The sequence below is a fragment of the Falco punctatus genome (assembly GCF_963210335.1).
Source record: "Falco punctatus genome assembly, chromosome: 2".
Classification (NCBI taxonomy): domain Eukaryota; kingdom Metazoa; phylum Chordata; class Aves; order Falconiformes; family Falconidae; genus Falco; species Falco punctatus.
The window spans coordinates 93,290,622-93,310,480 of record NC_137581.1 but is presented as its reverse complement, the minus strand read 5'-3'; the positions used below and the strand labels follow the sequence as shown (position 1 = coordinate 93,310,480).

Here is a 19,859-nt window from a genome sequence, read left to right as displayed (position 1 = left end):
ATCCCTTGCTGTATCCAGCATCCCCGTACTCCGCCCTGTGTAGGTGCTCTGGTGCTGAACCAACAGCTGAGAGGATAGATGGCAGTGAAAGCAAGATGAGCACACCCTGCAAGAAAAGACAACCCAGGAGCAGTGACGAGCTGTTGCAGATTGTTTCAACAACTTGCACAAAAACAGAAATTTAGGAACAAGCACCAGTAAGATCTTCACAGTAGGGGGAAGAGGGGATTACCCTACAGTGACCAGGCTAGGAAAGAAGTCCTGGAGTAGATTCAGAAGAGAAGCCTGGCCAGTTAAACATAATTCAATACCTTGAGAAAAAGACAGATAGACAAGTAGAAAAGAACAGACAGGCAATAACTTTTGTTTTATATTTTCAGTAACCCAGGACTGATGAGGTCTAGTCTTAATCTGAAAAATGAGCTGTGTAGGATGCTGTTAACTACCCCCCACACACAGAAGAAATGGAGGCAGAGACAGGTTGTGAGAGTCCACAGAAGTGGAGCCTGTTCAGTTTTGTGAACTCAGAGACTATGTTTCACAGGATTTTCAAAGCCATAAAAATGCATAGAGCCACCTGAAGAGTAAGCTCGTACCTGAGGCTTCTATCAGAAATCTTCAGTCTTAGAGATAAAATCAATTATTAAAGCCTTTTATGCTCCACGTTTAAATTGTTCTCATCACTATTTTCATTAGTGAGAAACTGCTTCATATAGCAGTTGGGGATCTGTGAAATAAATGAATGCATACAATCAATTATTTCTCAGGAATTTATTACAAGTGGAGACAGAATAAAACAGAGGCCAAAGCAATTCAGACAGACGTGGGTTTTGCACTGCTCTAATCTTTGCATATGAGCTGAGCTCTGCTTTTTGGTTTGCTGTAACAGTGGTCTGGCAAAGAACAACATGCTAACAGGAACATCACATGCTGGGCATTACAAACTGATATATAAATGCCCATGAAAGAAAAAGGACTCAGATCTTCTGCCTTGAACTGTTTCAGGGATCATTTTAAATAAAAGTATGTGAAAATGATACTATGCGTAGAGACACAGGAAAAAGGAATTATTAAATCAGTCAGTCCAGCATCTATTCAATTGGCCAGCATTTTTTGTACAAGTAGCAACAAGCATTAGGTACTTCAGAGAAAAAGTAAGAAATCCCACATCAGACAGATTAAGTGCCTTTCTTTTTTCAAACAGAGACTGTTTCAAATCTAGAAGGATGTGGTTTAATAACATTTGGATTTTTTTTTTCAACCAACAACCACCACAACCCTGAGTGTTCTTATTAACCCTGTAATTCTGTCAAATGATTTATTAATCTTGTTATATTACCAGCATCAACAATCTCCTATGGCATGAGTTCCAAAGCCTGAAATACATTTTTGGTCAAAAAAGCATTAGCTTTTATCAGTCTTCCTTTTGCAAACTTCACATCTGCACCGAATGTCCCCTTCATGTCTCTTAACGTCAGAAAAACAAGTGTTCCTGGATCTACTTAAGTGCCAGACTATTTTGAAAAACAAAATAGTTCTCACTATTAGTGCACTTCTAATAGTTCTGTATATTATTTGTTAATCTTTTCTATACAAAAATCTCCCAGAATACATTTAATTTTTCACTAACCCCCTTCTGTTGAAATGGAATGGGATATTCACTACTAAACAACAACCAAAAGCTTTACCTGCGTGATTCCCTTTACAAAAAATAATGTAACAATACAGTTAAAAATCATCATCAATTAATCTGTAATTTAAGCACAATGTTTTTTTTCTGCCCCAAGCTACTGCCCTAAACAGAGATCATTCAGGGACATGCCCAGCAGCTGGGTTTTCTCTTTTGTCAGAAGAGAGGTTTTGGCAAGCAACCATTCATTTGTCCAGCATTCTGGATGTAGCAATAGCCTCTCATCCTGTAATTTGTCCTTTCAGCTACCATTTGTCTAGTCTCACAGCTAATGAGGTGATCATTACATACTCACAACATCTTTGCTAGAAGACATTTAGCTACCTATATTTTTAAGCCTGGCTGTTGATTTTCTTCCTTTAAAGAGAGAAGAGGTCATGAAAAACCTTACTTTTTAAGCATGAAGCCAGCAACAACAAAACTTTTCTTGCAGAAAAGTACAGACGTGGATCGGAAGCACTTCTTGGGGGACTGTTCGTTCCTAAAATCCTGGTCCTTTCCAAATGTCTCTCTGTGGCTGAGTCTTCTGTGGTTAAAAGAATGCTAATTATCTACCAGTAACACAGATGATATCAAATACTTTCTCTAGCCAGCTTGCTTATTTCTAAAGGCATCATTTTTGCGAGAAATTCAATCACAGCATTTCATATGACCTGCGTATCTGCAGGCCTGAGACTTGTTATGCGCCCAGCTGAGGTTTTAAATTTAAGAGCCTTGTAACTCCAACCAACCTACTTAAACAATAAGGAAGAGGTACCTCGTAGTGTGAACAAGGCTGCACAGAATCTTGGAGGTGCCTATTTCTCTTTGTTGAGAAAGGCTATGGTGAGTATGTGCATTGCTTAACAGAGGTAGTAAGGAACTAAAATTAGAATGAACCCAGGCCTATCTTTTATTTTATTACATTTTCAAAGAAACTCTCAAACCCTTTCACTTGAAAGTAATCTAGCATCCACTCCTATATTGCAACTCTTAAGACAGGCTTCTGCTGTTTTGGTGGCATAAAATTACCTCAAATTTATATTTGTTGTAACATCAGATTTGCAGCAGAGATGGGTCTATTTTCATTATCCCTAGTACTTCTAAATATGCTGTGGTCAGGTAATTATTCTGTTTGGGATACAAGAAAAAAAAAACTCAAACTTGGTGCAGTCTTGGTAAAACCTGGACATAATTTCCAAATGAAAGGTAAGTACCTTCATATCTAGCAATTTTTTTGTGCGTGGAGGAATTTCTGCAGAATAATGTGCATCTGTCCTGTAAGTACTTTTCTTAGGCAAATTCACTGAATGCTGTGAGCTCTGTGCTATGAAGTGATGCTCTATAATTTTGAGGTTTTGGTTTTAGTCATGGCACTTACATGTTGTTGATTTGGTACGAAACAACTGGACTTCAGGATAAAAGTGTGTGTTGGGATAGTGTCCAGTGGTGTTAGAAAGAGCTCTGCAGATCAAATATTAAAATACAGCAAGACTTTGTGAAAGATGACCCAGGAGACACCTCATTCATAGAATTAATGCCTCCAATGGGACTCCTAGCACTTCTTATAAGCTACTCCACAAAAATTCTTTCCACCATCCATAAGACTCTTGACATCCAGTGAAAAAAAGCTTGTGCATTTTCCCTTTTTTTCCCCTCTGTTTCCCATGATTCTTACTATGCTTCATCAACTGCTTGTAGGGGAAGAAATTTCCTGCCAAGCTATAGTTTGCAACAGAAAAATTGTATCCCCAGTATACTAGTTCATATCAGCCTATCAGAAATGAATTAGAACAGCCAAAAAAAGCTAAACATTCCTGAAATGACTTATGCTTTTTCTCCTCTTAATTTGTCTGTCTGCAATTACAGATGGAACCCATTACCACCCACTTCCTCACTTAGGAAATTGTTCTTCTGTACACTTTGTACTGCTCCTCAGATGCTCTGGGTGCATTTATCCAGACAATTATGAGTGAAGTCTGTCCCCACTGCAAGTAAGTCAAACGTAAGCCCACCATGGAGCAGACGTCTTATGGATAAAGTCACGGATACCAGAAATGAAACCCAGCGAAAGACAGATTACCTGAGCCTGAGCCTAGCACCAAGCAGCATAGTACAGCTCCTCTGCTCCAGACCTGAACCAGCTCACAGGTCTTGCAGACAGAGAAGCCCACATTGGTCTGAAAACACTGTGTAGATGTGCCCCTCTATGTCATTTGCTTGTAAGTGGAGACTTGCTGGGTAAGACAGTCATGGCGCCCTGTTAATTACAGGTACACAGTTTATTTCTTTCAACACTGCATTATTGACATCCAGCCTAATGTTAGACTCCAAAAATCTACACGTCAGGCCTACATTTTTGTATAAAAGTTTTTGCTGCCTAACTTTCTGTAAAGGCAGCGAAGGAAGCGAAGCACCTGGACAGTTGGTTTATCTGGTCTGAAGAACATGTGTAAAATAGAGAATCTTCTTTTTCCATCAGTTACAGACAATCTCCAGATGTTCAGCTGATTTCTGTAGAGCCCTACATGCTTTGCAGGAAATGTACAAAACTGACAAGCTTTCTGACTGAAAAAAAGTTACAGCCTGGATATATCATTTATGTGACTAATGCCTCTTATTTGTCCTCACTGAACTAGATGCAGAACAATAATGTACAGGCAGTTATTTAGGGCACCAAACGTTTCATCTTCATGAGTAGGAAGGGGGAAAGCTAAAGGATTTATTAGAGGGTATGATTTGATGAGTACATTTCCTTGCACATGGTGTTTATTTTGAACGGATCCTGTCTTGAATCCTGTAGGCTCTCTGCTCTAAAGCTATTGCTTGAATGGGCACCCAGGCTGACCTCTCCTTGGGTTGGGGACTGCCGAGTAGACGTGTACATCTGACAGAGACACTTGCACGCTCTTGACTTGCTACAGAGCTGGCTGTCAGGTTAAAAGGAGGGGATGAATGCAGAAATTCAGGCTTGAAGCTGAGAGCAAGGGAGTGGGCTAGCCAGTTCCCTGTGTGGGCACCTGGAAGCTGCCCTTCAAGTTTTGTTTTTCCTTCCCAGCTTTCTCTGATGAAAACATCCTGCTGGATCACAGCAAAGATAAAAACTCTGTTTTCTTTCACAAGACAGATTCCCGTAGATTACAAAGGCAGTCTTTCTTACCTAAACCTTGTATCTGGAGAAACTGACTCCCTCTTCCATCTGCTTCTAGAGCTGTGTGTAATCAAACACTAATAATATATTGCATTCTAATACCAAAATTATGAGTGAAAATAAGCAGCTTGACAGACAAAACCTCTCACCTTAAAGACAGGAAAGATTGAATTATTTGTTTTAATTGCTCAGAAACAGGAAGTAAAGCATGAAACAAAAACACTCTTCATTGTGCTTTCATTCCTTTGACACAAGGTACACTTTGCTACAAGAACATTACTAGGACAGGAAATTACATAAGCATGTGAACTTAAAAATCATCAATTTTTTGCCATTATTTAAAGTTTTCCATTTCAAACTAAACTAGTATTCCACAGAAATTTTTCCAAGAGAAGTTCCTATTTGACCAGACATTTGGAAAAAAAAAATGGGGATTTTTTTTCCATTTTTATCAAAAAACAAATAAGGTTGCTGTCTTTCTGATGTACATAATTTCCATTATCGTGAGCTACAATTGTGTATTAAGAAATAAAATCTCTCATAAGGCTCAGTGAAAGGGAATTTATATTTCTGAAATACATTGAATTTATCCATCTTAAATACACCACGGATCTTCTAATCTGGACCCTAATATGAATCTTTACATTGTCTATGAACAGCCTTTTTACTTTTTAAGGAAAGCAAAACCATGTAAAGAAACACGAAGTTTTATTTGACACCAGGTGGTTGTGCTGCCATCCAGAGGGACATCCACAAGTGGGAGAAATGGGCTGACAGGAACCTCGTGAAGTTCAACAAGGGGAAGTGCAAAGCCCTGCACCTGGGACAGGCAACCCCAGGCACCAGTATGTACTGGGAACCAAGCTGCTGAAAAGAAGCTTTCTACAAAAAGACTGGGGGTCTTAGTGGACAGCAAGCAGGCAACGAGCCAGCAATGTGCCCCCATGGCAACGAAAGCCAGAGTTATCCTGGGCTGCGTTAAGAAAAGCATTGCCCACAGGTTGAGGGAGGTGATCTTCCCCTCTACTCAGCACTGGTGAGACACAGCCAGAGTGCTGGGTTCAATTCTGGGCTCACCAGTAGAAGAGAGACACAGACATGCTCAAATGAGTCCAGCAAAAGTTGACAGAGATTATTAAGAGACTGGAGCACCCAACATAAGAGAAGAGGCTGAGAGAGCTGGGATCATCTAGCTAGGAGAAGAGAAGGCTCAGGAGGGTTGTATCAACATGTGCAAATGCCTGATCAGAGCGTGTAAAAAAAGAGCCAAACTCTTTTTACTGGTATCCAGTGACAGGACAAGAAATCACGGGCACAAATTGAAATGCAAGAAATTTTGTTTAAACGTAAGAAAGAACCCTGTTTTACCCTAAAGGTGAAGCACACTGGGGCAGGTGTCCATCACTGGAGCTATTCAAAACTTGACTGGACACAACCCTAGCAGCCTGCTTTGTATGTCCCTGCTTCGAGCAGAGGCTTTGGTCTAAAACATCTCCTGTGGTGCCTTCCGACCTTAATCACTCTATCATTCTGTGTATCTGTAAGGGGTAGAGTACTGCTCTAATATTTATACCAAAATTATGAAGTCAAACACATCTGGATTTTGATTAGAGTGAAAACTAGTCAGTTTTATCTTTACAAGCTGCAGGAACAGCTTGCTTATCAGAGAGAAAAAGATGCACATATAAGATTGAAGGGATTAAGGGCCATGTATCTTAAAGCAGATTAATTGTAATGCTTCTCTTTATGTATCTACACCAGTTGACCAGAACATTCCTAACAGTCTGTACCGTCAGTTCTCACAGGTGAAAAAGGACTGAAAGGCTGTCATTCTGTACCCTTTTGCTTGGATTTTAGTGACAACGTAAAGGATAATTTAATGCAGAACCAGGCTTCTTTTTGCAGTCTTCTTACTACACTTCCCTGGTATTCTGCAACCAGTAGCATGCTGCTCCATGCCAGGAGAACACTACTGCACCAGGACAGGAAGAGCAGGCAAACATCCAGCTTTGCAGACCTGTTCTGATGCAGAGTCCCTATGGCACAGACGTTCTAGGATTGAAACTTCAGGGTGGAAAGTGAGTTTTCTAAGAACAAGAGCACCATAAAGCCTTTTTCACATCACCTACCTTGACTTGGTTGTTACTACTTTTCCCCAAAACTGTTAGGCCCATCCCATAAAAAGCTATATTCACAGGACCCTTTTTCAGCAAGACTGGACCCCTCAACAGGATGAGTTGTTTCAAAGAAATCCTGCTATTCTTTTTTAAATACCTTTTTTTTAAGGATCTGCAATCTGATGTTAACTAGCCTCTCTGACAAGTAGTCAGGGTGGATTCAAACTATTTGTGCAAGTCAGAGTTGTACAGACAAGCCCTGTGCAAAGAAACATTGATGCTATTCTTCCCCTAACAACATGTATACATAAGACTTCTTTTCATTCTGAGTGGAGAACCATGTCATAAATATGATTTATAGTGTATCATCTGAAGGAATGATTGTAATAAAATGAGGCATTGCAAGAAATATTATCTTGCTAATTAGAAATTACAAGATGGAACATTTACTGCATAACTTCAACCCTCAAAATTTATTTACAAAATCCAGAGGATCTTTAGTCTTAAAGTATAAGGAAGCTGAGGGATGTTTTGTTTAAACTTGTCTGCAGATGTATGATAAATAAAGCTCTATAGCACCAAATCACTTGCATAAACCTACCAGCTGTCCCAGTGCTCTGAAGAATTTACCTTTGCCCCCAGGATCTCTCCTGAAGTGATGGATGGGATTATGGCATTCTTGCAGGGGTTTGGAATTGCTTTGGTTTTGTTTCTTGATAGTAAGGCCTTACCATTTTCTCTGATTCGCTCAAATTGATTCACATTTTGAAGCCATGGGCCAGTTTTTCTGAGTAAGAGATCTCTGCATGAAGACCTGTCTGTCTCCTTCAGTAAAGCATAAAAGGCTAACAGATGACAAACAGAAAACAGAAATTAGCCACTGAGTTTTAGAATACAGGCACATAGGAGGAGAGCAATGCCACAGAACATTTCACAACACAAGAAAGACCCACAGCAAAATACCAAAAGACAAAATACAGTGTGGTGACATAGATAGAAAACTCACAGTACTAAATGCATCGTAAACATCCCAGACTCCTTCAACAGGAGGGACCATGTTGGAGGAAGCACAGATGGGAAAAATAAATACTAGAATAGCATTTTATGGGACAAACTGATATGGCTGAGGCTTTCACCTGATTAGAAGGTAAGTTAGGGAAACAATCCCTTCATATCTATTATCTATTGATTTTTCTGTATTGAAATGGTGCATGGAAAAATACCACTAAGATGTTAATCAGCATTAGCATATCAAGAAAGCATGACACTTCACTGCTGGTGGAGATTTAAGCAGCTAAAATCTAAAGATACTCAGTAAAGCATGGCATGTTGAGAATTCATCTGGAATGTAACCATTTTACCTTTGTGAGGGCAGAGTACAACACTTTGGCTGACTTCAACAGCTGGTTGCAACATACCGGAGAGATGTGGTAACAAACACATGCGATACTTTTATGCTGCGAAGTTTTCAGCAATTCAGGTAAGAAAGCATATGGAGCCTCTTAAATATCAAGTACTCCTTTCTGTCAAGATTCCCTCACCTGTAAATATCTTGGCTTCAGTTTAGTCACGTGCCCACAGAAATTTTCATAAACCATAAAACCTCTAATGGTTAAATTACCTTGAAGAACAACGGATACAGATTAACTCAACAAGTGCTACATTCAAAATAATCACAGACCGAAATATTTTACACTAAAAATAGAAATACACACTCTAATAGAATAGGCAGTGGTATAGCAGAAATAGTTTATTCCACTGCAGCAAACAGCTTAAGTCAACATTTGTGGTTTCCATACCTGTTGTGAAAAATTATACATTTTGGTTTTGTTCTCTCCGTCCCACTCCTTTCTTCATTTCTTCTCTTTTTATTAAGCCTTTCCACTTTTTCTTCCTTCTTCATTCTTACACCTTTGAACTTTCCTGGTTTATTTTTCTTCTTTCTTTATTTGTTCTGTTTTGTTTGTAGGACAGGAGATAGAGCAGAAGAAATAAACCTGCAGGCCTTAAACCTGCACACCACAGGTTTTTGTCACAATGGTACAATGTGACAAAACCCCACATTTTGCTTAGAGTGTCCTCAATAAGGGAAGTGGGACAGCACAAGCCATGATCAATTTTTCCTGCAACCACATGTTGAGGAAAGCACTGACAAGACATCTGTAGAGGAGTGTGCAGGTCTGGCTGTTCCTACATGCACATAATGCTCACTCTGAGGTTTTCAAAGAACTGCAAATTAAATCTGGGTGAACCAGCTGCTGAACTCCCTGGTTAGCTGGACTGTAACAGCTGAGGCAAGAAGGAATACCTTCCACTGGCCAAGCATCTCTGGGCCTCAGTGGGTTTCAGCTGCCAGCCGGGTGTGGGTTCACACAGTTCTCCACCTGCTTTTGTTCAGCTCAGATGAGCCCCAACATCTGAAACTAAAACATTGTCCTATGTCCTCTCTGGCTTAGCTTCACAAAAAGAAGTTATAGATGGAGCAAAACTTAGGTCAAACCAGTCACAGGTCTGGGACAATAGAGCCAAGATTTTAGAAAGGCCAGGAGTATAATGACATGGGAGAGGAGAGGATCAGAAGTCAAATATAAAGCAGCACATGTGGGCACCTAGAATAAACAGCCAATTAAACCAAATATGATCTCCCATGGAGGGACTGACGCAGGCAGCAATTATCAAAAAGCCTTTGTCCCCCGACTCCAAGTAAAGCTTCGGCACAGCTCATCCTAAGCATTTATAAACCACAAGTCAGGCCTCCAGAAATCACGCTGCTCTAATAAATATATATGTGTTTTTAGACTTTGCCTGCTGTGTCCATTTATTTTTCCAGGAAGCCTGCTAACTTCAGTATGTAAGTAAACAGTTCATCTTCAGCGCTCACTATAAAAGGGAAGCGGCAAATAACAGTTCCCTGCTCTCCGTATGAGGGAAGCTCCATCTATCATATCCAAATCCCCCCACCAGGCAGAAGGGTATTTTAGGTGACCTCTCCTGTCACCTCCAGTCTCCCCTGCAATATTTCATGGGCTTTCTCATGCCCCCTCCCAGGCCATCTCCTTTGTCTGCTCAGTCTGTCTATGCGCTTCAGTACCCCATCTCTCTCCCACTGCATCCCAGTCCATCCAGGCCCTTCACATCTGCAGAACACAGATTCTCTTTTTGGCAGTTTGTTGTGGTTTTTGGATTTGGTTTTGTATTTGTTTTTTATTATTATTATTTAATAAATTGCAAGTGTTTTTATGTAAGTAAATTAAGAAAATGGCAGCCGGTCTGCTCCACTCTGACTCCACTGAAAGTGGTGGTAATCTGCAGTTGTTTTAAATGAGGAAATAAAATCTCAGGAGATGGAAGGAGGCAATAAGGAAATTGCATGTAAATTAGGGACGTGTCACAGTATCGTGAGACTAGATTCACAGACACATTTCACAGAGAAGAATAGTGTTATGCTCACTTATGCCATGAGTGAATTTTATCCAGAAGACTTTTTACATATTCATGAAGGTGACGAAAAGCTTTTGCAAAAAATTAAAGAACAGTTTTTGCAGGGTGTTTGCACAAATTACCACAACCTAAACAAAACCATCTGTATTATTTTGCAGCCATGGATTTCTTTACATGCTACAGTGAGGCAGTATTTTATACAGTTATGACTTTGTTTCAGCATTTGCATAAAAAGGTTGCTGAAAATTAAATTTTAAGGACAGCTAATCCATCTCCAGAATTATACACACATTAATATTCTCTACTCAAATCATGTGTGTGGTTATAATAAAACCCTCTCCCCTTTTCATCAAGGAGCTTCAACCTTAATTATTTCTAACATTTATCCTGGATATATAACAAGTTATTTCAATGTATAACTCAATTACAGGGGTACTGCTAACATTTTTAGCTCTCTAAAGTTAGACTTTTGTGGTTTATGGTGTTTGTAGTATATCAGGCATCGAGTGAAATGCAGTCTTTGCACGATTTATTATTTTACATACAATCTGGTAATTTTCATCTAATCCTTCTTCTGTTTTCAGTACATCCCCAGTCCTATCCCTTGAACTTCTGGAATTATATAGTAAGATCTACAATGATTTTTCAATATGAACTGTAATCTGTAGTATTACATCTTTATTCAGTGTCACCCTAGTAATCCAATAGCAGCGTTTCTTCACTGATTTTCCACCTTTTTGTAACTTTGGATCCCTTGTCTTGTCCACTCTATAAAAAAAATTATTTGCCCTTAAATTTACTGAGACATTTAGTTAATATATGCTTCTTGTGATGTTTGAGTGGTTTAATCATCAGTCGTGAACTAAAAACTGCATTTTATTGTTTACCTCAAGACACAAGAGGAGCTATTCTTTTAAAAAGAATAATTTACTACTACCACACTTAGTTTTATGCCCCTGAAACTTTGCAGTGAGAAAAAGTCAGCAGTGTTATACCACTAAAAAACTGATGTTGTATCAGATGTTTCACCCTTTCATTCTGTTATATTATGAAAAAGTCCAGAAAAGTGAAAGCTGCTTTAGACTTTGTTACAGCACCTTTACACAGCTTTTTTCTTTAAAAGACCTAGCTTGATTTTTTTCTAAACCTAACTATCGACCTAGAGATAATTGTGCATAAATTCAAAAGAAAACTTCCAGGTGTCTGAGCTATGGGAACAGGTACTACAGTTACCCTTGGACCACCTCTTTAAGGCAAGTTTCAGGAAGCTGCCACTGGCAGAGAAGCTGCTCATCCAGGTGTGAATGCTATCAGAAGCCCAGAAAAGCGAAGTCTCATGCCTCTGTACAGGTGACTTTGGATATGTTGCAAATGAAATACTGCTGAAATGAAACAGTGGAGAAGACAATCAACAGTAAGAAGCAAACATTGCCTCTGTTTTGCAGAGCCTTCAGAACTTTTTCCAAGGAGGAAGACATGCACTCACTGCTCCTCCACAATTACTAACTTCACAGCAGGGTTACTGCTGGCTGTGCTCAGGCAGTTTAAAATGCAATGCACAGCTAGAACAATTTACAGATGCATTAATCACCACTTACTCTTGTTAGCAGAGGATGTGGGAAACATCTTCCAACTTTAAGGCAAGTGCCATATAAAGGTCATCACATAGAGGCAGTTCTTCACCCAGAAGTGCTTAGTTTTAATTATAGCATTTACTGCAATGAATGAGAGTTTAATCTCCAAAGGGAGACTACCATTCATGAAATAGTTGAAGAAAGTTTTACACACAAATCCTGTTTCATAATAGCCAAATGAGACACACACATAGGATAACAGTGTCCCAGCAACAAAAAGTGCTCTGCCCACAACAACATTTGTAGATTTAACCAGATCATAATTTTCTGTCTAGGAGATTCTGCCAGATTAAAAAAGGTGGAGAAAGGGGAATAAAAACCACTTTAATAGTAACTAAAGAATGAAGAGTGCTTTTGCCAGTGGAACATATTTGTCTGGGGCAGTGTCAAGAAAAAAAAAAGAAACCCTAAGTCTTTTAACATAATTTGAAACCAGATTCTCCTCAGAGGAGTGGAAAGAGGGGGAAAAAAAGTTGCCCTGAGGCTAGGGATGAAGGCACACTGCAATATTTCTAACTAAAGGTTACCACCTCAATGTCTGTCCTCTTACAGGCGCATATTGTTGCACTGAAACAACACAAGATTCGGGGTAAAAATGAAGTGAGACTACTTTTTTTTAGATTTATTTTTATGTAGGAGAACCCAATTGATGTGTCCTTTGGCAGTATTTCCTTTTAGAAAGCATGGCAGGGAGGTGGAGGCAAAGAGCAGGAGCCAGCAGGATCAGAGAGAGCTCTGATGGGTAACAGCAGGGAGGCCCTACCAACTCAGGATGGGGTTTTGAGCAGGGGAAAGAGGTGAACGTGAAGCTCAATGGAAAAAGTTGTACTGACATAAATGCTTTCAGGGAAATATTTTAACAAAATTGCTGATTCAAAATAATCAAAATCTTCACTGAGAAGAGTGAGTTGAGTCAGCGATTGAACCAGGGCAATGAAGTTGGCTGGCACCTGGCAGAGATGGTTTTCTATCAGCCCAGCATCTCAGTTCCCTGCTTCCTCACCCCATCAATCCATACGGTTCTTTTAACAAACAGGCAAAAGGCAGGCAAGCAGGCAGCCGCTAGCTAGAAAGTTGCATTTTAGTTCCCTCTGAAAGTGTTTTCTTTCTCTGTAAATTTTTGGTGGGTGTAATTGCATTAACTGCTTTCCTTAGAGGCACTTGTCCCTTCTCAATTCCTTATTCCTAACCCTGCATCACAATTCCCAGTTGTCATCATGAAAATGTACTTTTTTCTTAGCACATAGCAATAAGTTTACGGCAAAGACCACAAACAGTTATGATAGTACAACTGAGAGGGTTGCAGGACTAAGAAAGAGCAGCCAGGAGATGAGAAAAGGCAAGGACTTCTTGTCTCCAAAGAAAACACACTGCAGAGCACCCTCCTGAGAGCTCGGCCGGCTTCAGGCAGGCTCCTGGCTCTCCAGAGCTACTCCCCAGGCCTTGGCCCAGCACATCTGCTCCCTCTGAGCATCAACTGCATTTGCCATAGTAATGTGAATTTCACAATACTAGCTGTGTTCTGGTAGCCCTTCTGCTCTGGAATCGATAAAAAAATCACTGACATTAAAAAAAAAAAAAAAAAAAAAAAAAGCATTTGTGGTTTAAAAGACGAGTTTGATAATGTTGATCCCAATGATTCAACACATCTAAGAAAAAATAAAATTAGTAATATGTTGATGGTTTGATTTCATGACTTTGTGGACTGACTTATGAGCATAAGGATCAACACCTGCAACACTCCCATCTGCTTTTGACTATATAGGACACAGTGTTGTTTTCTCTGTTTGTTCATGGTTTCTCCCTTAAAAAATCAACTTCCCCATATCTATATAATAAGAATGCAACTCCAAACAGAGGTGTTTTTCTCTCTATACGCACACGCCTACAATAAAAAAAAATATTACAAAATTAAGAGGGAGGCCATTGGCTTTATCCACTCCCAGATGAAATACACAGATCAACCACATCAACGAAGTTTGAGAACACTTGCTCTTCTTTGCCATGCTCTGCCACCAGCACTATGGCAGAAGCAGTTTCATGACGAGTGGTGAACTAACTGCCATAAGAGCTTGCTTTCGCCAGCTGCACGCTCCCTGTTGCCTTGGTTGTGCCAGCTTTTATGTTGCTCATCATAGTTCTTCATGAGCCAGCGTAACTTATGCAATGCACAGAAACAGCCTGGCAAAAAATGAAGACACTTCTGCTGTTCTAATAAGTCAAATCGGTTCAGTGGAAGGTGAGCTGCTAACCAGCAGCCTTTGCCAAAGAGAAAGCAGTCTGAGTCACCTTGCATAGATCATTTTCTCCTTTACCTCAGCTTCCTTTTTGTAAATGAGGCTCATGCAGAAAAAGGCACACTGTTAGAAACAATGTTTTTCTTCTGAGTGTTTGTGAACTTCGTAGAGTTGTTTTGGCCAGACTTGTTTCTGTTTTCCCAAGTTTTGAGTTTCCTATAGTCAACCAGGAGCTAGTTACTGGGTAACTGGAGGTTAAACAGAAAGAGGTAAGCACTCTCTTCCTATCCGTGTGCTCACTGTCCACAACTAGCAATGAGCTACTCCAGTATGCAAGGCTTTAGCTTACCCACCTGCTCTGAAGGCGTACCAGCCTCTGCACAACTGGCTGCAGTTCTTCCAGCACAGAGCTGCTTCTCTCCTGTGTAAATTTGCAAAAGGTTTAGGCACAGCATTGCTTAAGGAGACAAGAGGCTCAGAACTAGCTCAGCATTCCCGGTCAGGTGAAATTCAACACCTTGATTGAGATTTTAAATGCAAATAAATTTTACTTACAGGTCTCAGACAGATGATGCTTCCAGAACCAGCACTTTTATAAAGACAAATTTAAACCAGAATTCCTGTCTTCAGAGATGGGGTAGGTCTGGGAGAAGAATGGGAATCCAGCTTCTGGCCTTGCACTCAGCACCTTTCTCAAAGTCCCCTGGCTTAAATTGGAAGTCTGATACACTAAGAAAATCCCCATTTGAAACCATAATTTCCTAAAGAACATGAAACCTTTCAGATTCTAGGAAGTATTCTAAAAGTCCTTAGTAGCTACAATCAGGGCTGTTTCCTCCCTCCATCTATGCTATGCATGTTCTCAGGAGGCACATGCATCAGGAAGCCTTTAGGTCAGTCAATAATAAAGGCTTCTCTCTCCATAGATTCTGGTTTTCATCTCCTCAATGAAAAATTTTCTTTTAAGTGAAATCTGTAAACTTCAGGTACAGAAGTATCAGACAGCTAATATTTTTGTCCTGTAAGAACTGCAATGTGAACACTCATCGGTAAGTTTTTCTTATGATGAGAAGCGATCGCAAAATAGTTAAAAATAAACCTGAGCAACCCTTTCTAGGTTTTTTCTTGCTATTATCTCTGAATCTTGAGATTTAACATTCAGCATTACTGCAGCCCTTCACATAAACCCAACATGTCTGAATAGCAAAGGTTCTCTCAGATACGAAGAACGCATGGCTTTATAGACTAGCAATTGGCCCCTTGCTCACAGTTTCACTACTCTGAGTCATCAAGGCTCAGAATTGACTCAGAAAAGGTATAAAGTCATTATTATCTTAAGAACTAACTACATGTATTTCACCAGTTTGGCTGGAACATCTGCAAAACAGAATATGCCAGACAAATGCGAACATTTTGGTTTGAGAAAGCCATTATGCAATTTAGTCTCAACTCACAAACACAATTCAGTTTCAAACAAGCCAGCTACTGGGGATGTTGCACTTTCATTCAAACTTCATCAATAACAATGTGCAGCACCGTGTAGTGTTCATTTGCATGACATTCAGCACATTTTCTTGTCTCAACTTTATGTGGGTTTTTACCTAATGAACCTTATTTAGAGTTTGAGCTTAATTGCAGAATTGATTCCTAAATTTGCTGCACAGGTCATGAAAGTTGAAATATATTATACAAACACATGACTCATGAAGACTCATGAAACCATCGACACCAACAAATAAACAAGAAGGCAGAATTAAATCTAGTTCTTTTAAAACATTTACAATCCTCTGTGAAATATTTGGCAGCCTTTTAGAGAAAGGACATTGACATAGTCCAAACAGAGTCAACAAGAATGATAAAATTTGATTGTTAACATGCACAGAAAGTCTGGAAAAACATGAATACCACAAAGTGAAATCTAAGCTTTTAAAATCTTCAAATGGTGTTTCATAAAGGAATAAAGCAAAACCAGCAGCAGCACTCTGGGAACAAGACAGTGTCTTTTGCAGAGCAGTAACAGAGCAATAATGGAGTTCCTTGCTTGTGGTTTTAGGAGTAAGAGCTCTGTTTGCCTACCTCTGGTCATACACTGCTTAACACTGAGGAACCCCGAGACCAACTCTGAGCTCTTTGGTTATTTTTACTTGGAAGTCAGCATTCCCTCGTTTATACAGGTGACATCAGTATCCCAACCTCACTAAACTCAGATCTAAAGGTTCAGTTCAGCAAACAGGGAGAACATCCAAGCCCCTTCAATTACTTTGTCATTTCACATGTTTTAAAGATCAAGAAACCACAGGTAAGTGAAAGGAGAGATCAAGTGTTTTTCTTGCTCCAGAAAGTGCTGCTATTGTGTACGTGCACTGCCATCCTTACACGAAGGTGAAAGGATGGACACACATACCACAGGAAGAGTGTATGTATCCACAGTGAGTGTATTTCCTGTGTACTGCTTTACATTTCTGAGGATATATCCTATTTTCCCTCCTTCCCCTTTTCTGTCCTCACTCTGGACCTTATTCAATGGCATTATTTTTACATTAAAGGGAATTTAGATTGAAAATAACCATATGTTACTCTGCACGACCCTTTGCTATGGCTGGATTCTGGTGTCAGAGCTCTGACATTATCAGGCTGACAACAAACAATCCTCCCAAAATTCCAACGCTCCCAGGGCAAAGAGGTCCCTACTTCAGTACATGGCTGGAAGTGACCTGACAGACACTACGCGCCTGATGAAGCTAGATTGAAATGTTCTGTCCTTCTCCATTTGGCCTTCATTTCTGGCCACTAGACAACCTCTGCTGCTGTAAATTTCCACCAACTCATTTAACTGACTCAATTTTGAAGCCCCACCTTGTCTGATAAATTCAGTAAGTGCTAAACATTAAGAGGAACAGGAGCAGTAAGGTTTTTTTCAAAGTGAAAGCTTGAGCAAAACATAAGGAAGGCATTAAGACGACTGAGGGCACCCTTACCCTGTGCAGTGAAGTATGGCACAGAGATCCTCAAACTATTACGCAATAAATGAGCTCCAGAACAAGGAGCAATTTAATTACATCAGAACCATAGTGTTTGTGGGTTAATTAGCCTTGCTGAGAAGCACCACATTAATGCAGTTACAGTGTTTCCAAGACTCAAGATCCCTGGTTTTGTGGCTAAATCAAAACAAACATTCACTTCTGTTAATGCAAAACTTCAAAAAATAGTGATTTTGGCAAAAATAACTTTTAAAAAAACCCAACTAATTATTTTAAGCTAGCAATTCTGGGTATTTTTTATAACATACAAGACTAAACTCATAAGGACAGAGACACAACCCCAAAATCCCTGTAATGTCCTTCATAGCACAGCCCTGGCACCTTTACAGAAGAGTGCAGTTCATTCTTTTTGTCTGCCTCACTGTGAGTCAAAGTTCAAACTAAAGCTTTGCCTCCTACTCTAACCAAAGGTGAAGATGCATTACATTCATCCTTTTCCACTAGTTCCAGTACTCAGACAACTACTGGCCACAGAGAAAGAGACTGACACTGTGATGGTGATTAACAAATTCTTTGGAGAGGTTTTGGTTTCAGCTCATAATCCAGTACATATTTCAGAGGAGCAGTTTCAAAGACCAGAAGAAACCACCCTAAATCCCCTGCAGCCTACAGCAAAACAAGCTCAACAGGAAACAAAGGACCACATTTCAAATTCCTCTCCCAAACCCAGCAAAGAAATGACTTAAGGGAAGGTGCTCTTTTTCCTCCCACTCTTCAAAATGAATACTCTGATCACTGTATTACAAGGGTGGGCTTCCAGGCCTAGCCCTAAATCCTTTGAATATTGTTTCTGAATTTATTTTAGACAAGTTTCATCAAATTCACCCCGCTACCACCATTAGTCAAATGCTGTTTCTAACAGCTGTTTTTCCCCTTCAAACATGTGTACAAAGACATTGCTACTTCATCACACTAAACACCTTCAAACCGCTCAGTCTGGACCTGCACCTTTGTCCTGTAGTTAGGAGCAATGGCGTTTCAATACTGTAAAGTCCAGTACTAAGAAGATAATCAAGCTTTCACTCCAAGCACTCAGCTAAAATTTCTAAACTGACAGTAATCACAAAGCCTTCAGGTGCAAGTAGTCATCAGCTTATAAAACCCATTTATATTACATGTCTGCTCATTTCCGTGAGCTCCTCCCTGAGATTAAGGTAATGCATACATACAAGCTGGCAAGAGACAAAGAAAACCTTCCAGCTGCAACATTCACTTGTGCCAGATGTACCTGAACAGGGTACATTGTAATTACTCACATTTTCCTCCCTATTTGTTTACCAAGGCAAATATTACTTAACCCAAAGTCTTTTGCATCAACAGAAATAGTTTACCCTGTTACATTTGTTTTGATATATTCATGGCTTGTATCAAAGTATGGTAACACCAACAACACAATAAATGAACAATAAAATTAGATAGAGCCTAATCACCTCTAACAACCATTTGAGTTCACATGAGGACAAACACAGAGTGCAGCCTGCTCCCTGCCTCTGTGTTTCCCAAGGACTCCCCAGACACTCACCAAGGAATGAGATATGGGCTAAACTGGTAAGCAGCAAGGTCTCAAATGCCTTCTCTCATTAGAGTCCCATGTCCTGGTCTTGTTGATGACTGGCGGTGCACCCTTCCGAGGACCAGCCTGTAATGTCTTGGCTGTCTTGGAGGGCCCATGTCTTTCAGTCACTTAACAGGCTCATAGGCATACACGAGGTCATGAGACTGCCTACCTGTAAGGCACATATAAGGTGTTCCTTAACATGTCAAATGGCTTTCCTGTCAGAAAGGAAGAGCTGGGAAATATCATCATTAACCTAGGGGGCAAACCCTATGCCAGGAAAGTCTATCAGAATAGTGTAGTGTCACCTGGCTTGGGCACACAGACATATAACACACCTTAATACAAAACTGACCACAAAAGAAACTCTTTTTTTTAAACGGTGCTGCATATTCCTCTCTGAAGTAGAAGTGGTCCTTAGTAAGCCCTTTTTTCCTGGATCAGCGTGGTTTTTTTAGCATTTATTCCTGTATGAAGCACACCTTCCCGCGGCTCGCAGGTTTTCACCGCTGTTGAACCGTGCCATCTGCTGGCTGGCCTCAGAGGGACAGGCTGCTGGGAGCCCCGCTCCGCGGAGCGCTCCCGGGGTCAGAAGGGACCCTCGGAGAGCCTTCTGCCCAAATTCCTGTGGGAAAAGATGGCCCTGCATATGGCAGGCTGAGTCTCGAGTATTTCCAGCAAAGGAAGTTCCACCATGGCTCCAGGCAACTTATTCCAATATTAACTCTTCTCACAATTAAGAATTTTTTCCTTATATCCAGACAGAATTGCCTGAGGCGACTTGTCTGTTTGCTCTTGCCCTGCTATTGTGCATCTTTGTGAAGAGGGCCTCCATCTTCTCTAGATATACCTTTTAATACTTGATATTTAATATTTTATTGCTTTAATATTTGAATGTAACTGATTTCCCCCAAACTCTCCTCTCCTCTCCTCTCCTCTCCTCTCCTCTCCTCTCCTCTCCTCTCCTCTCCTCTCCTCTCCTCTCCTCTCCTCTCCTCTCCTCTCCACTCCTCC

General features: G+C 40.2%; 1 long non-coding RNA gene across 5 annotated transcripts in view; it reads right to left on the bottom strand.

Annotated features, from left to right (window-relative positions):
* Positions 1-19,826, bottom strand: part of LOC308058847 — a 44,915-nt gene extending 25,089 nt beyond the window's left edge. For 3 of the 5 annotated variants that reach the window (XR_013925998.1, XR_013925999.1, XR_013926000.1), the window contains exon 1: positions 597-19,826. This is a non-coding gene — a long non-coding RNA (uncharacterized lncRNA). The remainder of the gene's footprint in view (positions 1-596) is intronic. The other 2 variants (XR_013926001.1, XR_013926002.1) reach the window with 2 other exon arrangements.
* Positions 19,827-19,859: the final 33 nt, after the last annotated feature.